This window comes from Macaca nemestrina, chromosome 10 (genome assembly GCF_043159975.1).
Source record: "Macaca nemestrina isolate mMacNem1 chromosome 10, mMacNem.hap1, whole genome shotgun sequence".
Classification (NCBI taxonomy): domain Eukaryota; kingdom Metazoa; phylum Chordata; class Mammalia; order Primates; family Cercopithecidae; genus Macaca; species Macaca nemestrina.
The window spans coordinates 35,713,588-35,721,371 of record NC_092134.1 but is presented as its reverse complement, the minus strand read 5'-3'; the positions used below and the strand labels follow the sequence as shown (position 1 = coordinate 35,721,371).

The 7,784-nt window shown below is 36.4% G+C and overlaps 1 protein-coding gene across 20 annotated transcripts in view; it reads left to right on the top strand.

The window, feature by feature from the left end:
• Nucleotides 1–487: 487 nt before the first annotated feature.
• Nucleotides 488–7,784, top strand: part of LOC105483653 (uncharacterized) — a 134,399-nt gene continuing 127,102 nt past the window's right edge. For 6 of the 20 annotated variants that reach the window (XM_071071276.1, XM_071071280.1, XM_071071278.1 and 3 more), the window contains exon 1: nt 500–662. The gene's annotated coding sequence lies outside the window, so the exon portion shown is untranslated. Of the gene's footprint in view, nt 663–7,784 lie in introns of all 20 variants that reach the window. The other 14 variants (XM_071071271.1, XM_071071270.1, XM_071071268.1 and 11 more) reach the window with 8 other exon arrangements.

Below are 7,784 nucleotides of genomic sequence, written 5' to 3'. Positions count from 1 at the left end.
CAAAAATTAGCTGTGTGTGGTGGTGGGCACCTATAATCCCAGCTACTCAGGAGGCAGAGGTGGGAGAATTGTCTGAACCCAGGAGGCAGAGGTTGCAGTGAGCCGAGATGAGTACCATTGCACTTCAGCCTGGGTCACAGGGCAAGACTCTATCTCAAAATAAAAATAAAATAAAATAAAATCACTCATAATCTCACTTTCTGGAAATTATGACTAGCCAAAGTCAACTAACCATGAACATTTGGGGTATCTTCTTTTAATCAAAGGTACAATATTGAGATTTCACTATGTCTGTGTCTTTCACTCTACCTATTTATTTTTCTATCTTCAGTTTTATATCCTATTTTACTTTTGAACCTGTATTAGAAGTCTCTCTCTGTAACAGTTAGAACCTTGATATTTCAAAGAACATTGAAGAGTGGAGTTACCAGGGAAACAATAAACAGTTACAGGCAATGCCTTGTTTCTCACCACGTTCTCTAAACCTTTTCAGTTTGCCTTTTAGCACTGTTGAACTGAAAAGGTCGTTGAGACTTTACTTCATGTCTAAATGGTTCTAAAAATTCCCCAGGGTTCCAAGACTTGCTGTGGACTAGAACTGCAATCAGTAGAGGTATAGAAACTGTCAGTTGCTGGAGGAGGATCCATTTGGAATAAGGCAGGTAAATGCACTAAGAGACTGCTGAGAACTGATTGGGCATCAAGACACTGAATTTTAGGTTAGTCTTGACTGCTATGCAATGTGTGAGTTGATAAACTACTGCAAATGCTCTGCAACTTCATTTTCTTATTTCTCAAGTGGGTAAGAACTCTTTTTTACCTTGTCAGAATAAAATAATTTAAAATGTAATAATGAAAGTCGTAATTATGTTTTCCTAATATATGTCCCAATGTCAATCTCATTATTTCATTGTAATATTTCATATTATTTTATTGTTTTACAAAGTGTTGGTATTGGTAGAGCAGATATTATTAACCCCATGTGATAGATGAGGGAAGTGAGTATAGACACATATAATTAATATTAGAATTGCCTTGCTTACCTGAGATATCAATACCAGTAAGAGCATTTGGTCTTAAGGATGATGATAATGATATTCACAATCACAATGACAACAGCTAACAGTCAAGAGAGGTTAAGTAACTAAGAATTAAGTTACCATGAATGCATTTCTAACATTTATTTCTAGAATCTGGGCTTGAACATTCAATTTTCTGTCATCTAGTTGAGCTGGTAAAAACTGTTTAAAAATAATGTTTTTTTTCTGATATTTAAAAAAAAAACACATTCAGTAAAGACAATGTAGAAAATACAGGAAATCAAAAGGAAAAAGAAAAATATCACTCTAATTGGTTTTCTAATGTAGAAAACCATTGGTAACTGGCTCTTTGAGGTTTTTTCTTATGTTCATTTATGTTTATCTGATGGTAGTATCTTCCAGTATTTATCTTGAAACTAAAAAAGAAATCTTACAGAAACTTGAAAGTAACTTTATAATACAATAATTGATAATATGTATTAAGTTCTAACTCTGGCAGCACTGTCTTAAGTGCTTTAAAGATATTAAATAATGGCTGGGCATGGTGGCTCATGCCTGTAATCCCAGCACTTTGGGAGGCTGAGGCAGGTGGATCACTTGAGGAGAGGAGTTCAAGACCAGTCTGGGCAACATGGTGAAACTCTGTCTCTACTAAAAATACAAAAATTAGCTGGGTGTGGTGGTGCGTGCCTGTAGTTCCAGCTACTTGGGAGGCTGAGGGGTGAGAATCACTTGAGCCTGGGAGCGGGAAGTTGCAGTGAGCTGAAATCACACCACTGCACTCTGACCTGGATGACAGAGTGAGATTCTTTCTCAAAAAAAAAAAAAATAAATAAAAAATAAAAACCAACCAAACAAAAAAAAACCGATTAAATAATATGCTACTTACAATTACTACTAACAACTTTGAATACATCCTAACATTATCCCCCTTTCACAAATGAGAAAACCAACACACAGAAAGATTAAGTCTTTTGTCCAAAGTCACACATCTTTGAGTGTAGGCTATCTGACACCAGAGCTGTCTGATTTCAGAGGTCCTCAGCCTCTATTCTGTGCTGCTACCTGCAGTGCACCAGAACTTCCAGGTCATGCCCTGGATTCTGAGGATTTTGGACACTGATCTACATTCTGAAAGGATTTGGGATACCATTGTTTCTGCTTGTGGTGCTTCCTGGGGAATGTGCAACAAGCTTACAGTCTCCAAGTAGTGCAGCTGGAAAACTATTTGTAAAGAGGGCAGAAATCCCCAAACCCTAACTACTCCTTCATTATAGGGAGCTTGTGGAGTTCCACATACAACTGGTCTACCAGTTACTGTTCAGGGAGTGGTCAAGATTGTGGAAGACAGAAATACTTTTTAGGAATTTCTTTTTGTTGAATGCACTCATCAGGCTATTTTATGAATGCAACATTGCTTTTATTTATTTATTTTTCTTTCTGGATGGCTTCAATGACAAAAGATCTTTTACATATTACTGTGAAAAAAAGTCAAGTTTGGCTAAGCACAGCAGCTCATGCCTGTAATCTCAGCAATTTGGGAGGCCAAAGCAGAGGACCACTTAAGCCTAAAAGTTCAAGACTAGCCTGGGCCAGATGGCAAGACCCTGTCTCTACAAAATAATTTTAAAATTAACCCAGCATAGTGGTGTATACCTGTAGTCCTAGCTACTTGAGAGACTGAGGCAGGAGGATTGCTTGAGCCCAGGAGCTAGAGGCTGCAGTAAGCTATGATGGCACCGCTGCATCACCTGGGCAACAAAGTGAGACCCTATGTCAAAAAAAAAATTTTTTTTTAATGCTGGTATTTGTATTTATTAAATTAGAAATAGTAAGCACATATTATTTTTTTGTAACCAGAAAACAAAATCTAGGGCTCTAGCCCTTGGGAGTAGGTATAGCAGATACTAAACTATTTATTTTTATAATCGGACACTTATCCTTTGTCATTTACTATCTTATAGCCTTGGATAAGTTTCTCAACATATCTGTGTTATTGGCCCCACATTTATGAAATGGGGATGAAAACTTTACACACCTTAAAATAAGAATGTGAGAATTCTGTGAATGACACATTAACAATTGTACTGTCACATGGGAAATACGTTAAAGTGTCTACAAAAATGTGCGTTATATATGAACAAAGATGTCCTCAGAAGCACTGAAAAATGCTTAAGAGTGGAAAACTAGGAACAACCAAAATACCCATCCATAGATGCATGACTAAGTAAATATTTAGTGCATTACATTATGGAATATTAGTGCATTACAATATGGAATATTGTGCATTCATTAACATCAATCTGATGTATCTAAATTCTACCATTAGATTGTAAGTTCGATGAAGGCAAAGCTATTGCTCACAATTTTATCCTCAGGGCATAGGACTTGACCTATAGGCAGGGATTTCAGTGATTATTAATTAAAAGAAATATGGACCTTTATGAATTAACAGAAAGATGTCTCTTATATAGTAAGTGAAAAAAAGTGTTACAGAACTTTCCTCTCCCTTCTACACTTGCCTTTTCTTATTCTTGAGGGTTTAGCTTCTCTAGAGCACTTTCTGAGCCCTTTAGCTAGTGTGCGGGTCCCATACAATATTCTCTGTTTCAGCTTTGTATTTATTTCCTTCCTTGGGCAGATCATAATTCATAATTGTTTTATTTGTATGTTAATCTGAAATTATTTTTCTCTATTTCCTTTCTTCACTAAAATATAAGGTACATAAAGGCAGGAATCATGTCTGTTCTGTCCACTATTATAACCCCAGAACTACATACATAGTAGGTACTCCACAAACATTTGCTGAGTGAAAGACTATGAAATTGATGTGGATACGGGAGGATTCACAATAGACTATTAACTTGATTCCTTTTAAGGAAGGCAGAAACTACAGAAGCTGGGGAGAGGAAGCTCTCATTTTTTTTACTCTGTTTTCTTCTTAATTGTTAATTTTTTAAAACAGTAAGTCTGAGTCACATTTATCACTAAACTATCTCATTAAGCCAAAACATTCAGACTTGACTAGGAAGTAATGAATATTCGTTAATTTATTTTCGGAATGATCTTTTCCTTCAGTGGAGTCTCTGTGGGGGACAGAAACTATGAGAAGTTTTCTCACCATCACCCTCCAATTGTGTAGGAAGGAACTTTCAGGTTTGTGAGAAAGGGGGAAAGTTTTGCTAGTGGACCCACTCTTTATTTAGGATTTCTGTTTCCTTTAAGCGTGTTATTTGATTATATGCATTTCTCTAATGAGTTTATTTAAAATGCATTTTCTAAGAGCCTCTCACAGTGTGTTGAAGTGTGGCCACAGGTGTTTTGGAAGATTTCTTACCTATTAATGGCGATGAGTGGAGACATAATGTATGAGAGAGACAGACAGTCTTAGGAAATTAGTACATAGCAATGTAGGCTTAAAGAGAGTAATTTTCATTCTTGTCAGATAAACAGGTGCTGAAACTGGGGACAGGATAAAAACGTATCCCAGAGATGTGACAATACTTCCAAATTGATGAAAAGAGGTTGCCCCAAACTGCAGCAACCAAAAAGACCACCTGGAGATATTTTAATGACTCGGATTTGAGGCTAATCTTATATATGCTACTGAAACCATCTTTTCTGCATGAACATCTGGTTTTCCTTCTGTAACAGCATCCTGAAATTGCCATAGGGTGATAATGACTTGATTGGCAAAATGCTGACCTCAGAAATGCTGATGAGTTCAGCCTCAAAAACCTGAATTCCCAGTAGGTACCTGACGAGATATACAAAATCTACAAATACCCCTTCCCCTACACACACACACACACACACATTGACATCATATCACTGTGGCAACACGAAACAAATGCTGTATTCCCTCTAAACCAGGGTTTATAAACCTTGTCATTACTAACATTTTGGGCCAGAAATTCTTGGATGTGGGAGATTATCTTGTGCATTTCAGCTTTGTTTAGGTATTTTTGCCCCTTTAGTTACTGGTCTTTTCTCATATGCGATGTTGTCCAACAATATGTTCTCTCTCTTTCTGTCTCTCTCTCTCTCTCACTCACTCTCTCTCTCTCAATATCTCAATGGTATCAAGGTATTGTAGAAAGAATGAGGATTTTGGAGTCCAATCATCTTAAATTCAAATCCTGGTTTCAATAATTCTAGGGGACCCTCCTACAACAGCATTCTTGGTCTCTATCCACCAGATGCCAGTATCCCCACAGCCCCCCACCCTGCAACTGTGACAACCAAAAATGTCTCCTAGACATTGCCAGGTGCCTGTTGGAGGGCAAAAATTACCCTTACTTGAGACTTATTTCTCTAAATCGCATTTTTCTCATAATGAGAGCAACTACGAGTTTATACCTTTTGTTTGTCTGGCACTTCTTAGTGTACAAAGCTCTAAGAATATGTTTCAGAAAATCAATTCTTTGGTCACCAGGGAAAACAGTATGAAAAAGTGGATGACCGTGTCTTACAGTGATCTTCCACAGGCTCTTATCAGAAGAAATTGTTGGCCAGCGGGAAGCTGATGAATGGAACTTTCTCTTGGTTTTAGTTCCTTTGATGCCACCTGCAGTTTGGAATCCTGGGGCAAGTTTTTTGTTCACTTCTTTTTCTTTTTAGAAAATGTCAAAAGAAATACTGGCTGTAAAGAATAAGTCCTAACTTAAATTATTAACTATATTTCATTAGCTTATCTCTTATGTTCCTATTCTTCAGGGGCTTGGGGAAAGCATGAAGGAAACGTCAATGAAGTTCACCCTTTTTCTCATACACAAAAGTCTTTGGTCACATTCTATAAGAGAAACCCCAAAAGATGGCTTCAACCATTCTAAAAGATTATTTAAATGCATTCAGCAGTTAGAGTGCTGCCGGGCATGTGAAATAACCCTTAGGTCTTTAACACTGTGTAACTGTTCTATCTTATGGTTTTATCAACTTCATTCAGAGATGTTTCCCCTCTTAGTTATTGATCTCTTCTCATATGTGATGTTGTTATCCAATAATACACTCGCTCTCACGTGCGGGCTCTCTGTCTCTCTCTCTCTCTTTCTCAAGGTGTTACCAGAAGAATAAGAGCTTTGGAGCCAGATAATTCTGAATTCAAATCCTGGTTTCAATAATCCTAGCTTTGTAACACTAGGCAAGATTTCTAACTTCTCAATGTTTTGCTATTCTAGAGTTTACAGGGCAGGAGAATAATGGCTACTATATCTATTAAGACTCTTCAGTTAAAAGTATTATAACATATAACCTTACTCAAGACGGCATAAGGAAAAAAAAGTTGTTAGCTACTATGAGCTGAAAAATCCATGAGTAGAACTCTCTACCTTCAGGTATGGTTTGATCCAGGGCTTCAATGTTGTCACAAAGATCCCTTTCTTAGTTGTACTTTCAATGATTGAGTATATCCTCAGTTCCCATTAGTGACCGCTCTGTACTTCAGACTTTCATACGATATCTGACCAGTATAAAAGAGAGTCATTTTCAACATATCAACCAAAAGTGCTGGGCTTAAATGTTGTTGTCATTGATTGGATTGTGTCTGAATCAGTAACTGTGGTAAGGGGGTTGGAATGCTCTACTTGGTTACACTAGCATCATGCACACCATCACTCACACTCAGCGTGAAAAAGATGGGAAGGCTAGTTCCTCAAAGTAAAAATCAAATATATACCATGGAAGGGCAATGGACATTGAGCAGAGAAATGAAACGAAACACCAAAATAACCAAAAACTCGTAAGTCCACTAAAGCTAACTTGAAGTACTGTTTCAGGGATTTCAAATTCATAAATTCACTAAAGCTATCTCAAAATACTGAGATATATATTAAATTATATAACATACAAATATCTTCTGCAGTCATTTTCTCCCATTCCAGAAATTAGAAAAGACAAGATGTTATTTTATTCAATTTAATATATTTTGTGTGTGTGTGTGTGTGTGTGTGTGAGTTTAATTGATATTAAACTGTTTCTCCCTATGAAGTTTTGTTTGGTCATGTGAATTCCTTTTATTTTTGAAGAAAGTGTCACTGAAATAGTCTCATACTTAACATTCAAAAGAAACAAAAGGTTGTATTATAAAGAGTCTCCCTCATGTCTCTGCTCCTCACCCGCTTACTTGTCCTACCCAAAGACATCAAGTCTTAGTTGTTCCTTACACAGTCTTCTAGGAATAATTTATGCCTATACATATAGGTGTTTATTTTCCCTCCCTCTCTTCCTCTTCACTGCCCTGTTCCTCTTTCTGCTCCTCTTCTCCGTCTCGTTTTTCTACACAAAATAGTAGCATGTTTTACATATTCTACTGTATCATACATTTTTTTGCTTAGAAATATATCTTAGAAATTCACCCATAACTATATATAAAGAACATTTTCACACTTTTATATGATGTAGCATTAATTTATCCATTCATTCATTTGCCCAACATGTATATAGTAGGTGTTTATTATACACCAGGCCATTAGTGAACAGAACAGAAAGCAAAATGAACAAAAATATCTAATCTTATGAAACTTATATTCCAATGGGAGCAGACAATGAAAAATAAATAAATAAGAACATTAGATAGAATGATTGAAGGTGCTTGGTGCAATGGAGAAAAAGCAAGCACCAAGAGGGCTATGATGCGAAAGTTCCAATGTTAAAAAGATCTGAAACATTTGAAAAAAAGGTGAAAGCAAAGAGGCTATATATTTTTTCATATCTTTTTAGTTTATTAAGATTATCTCTTGAAAATGG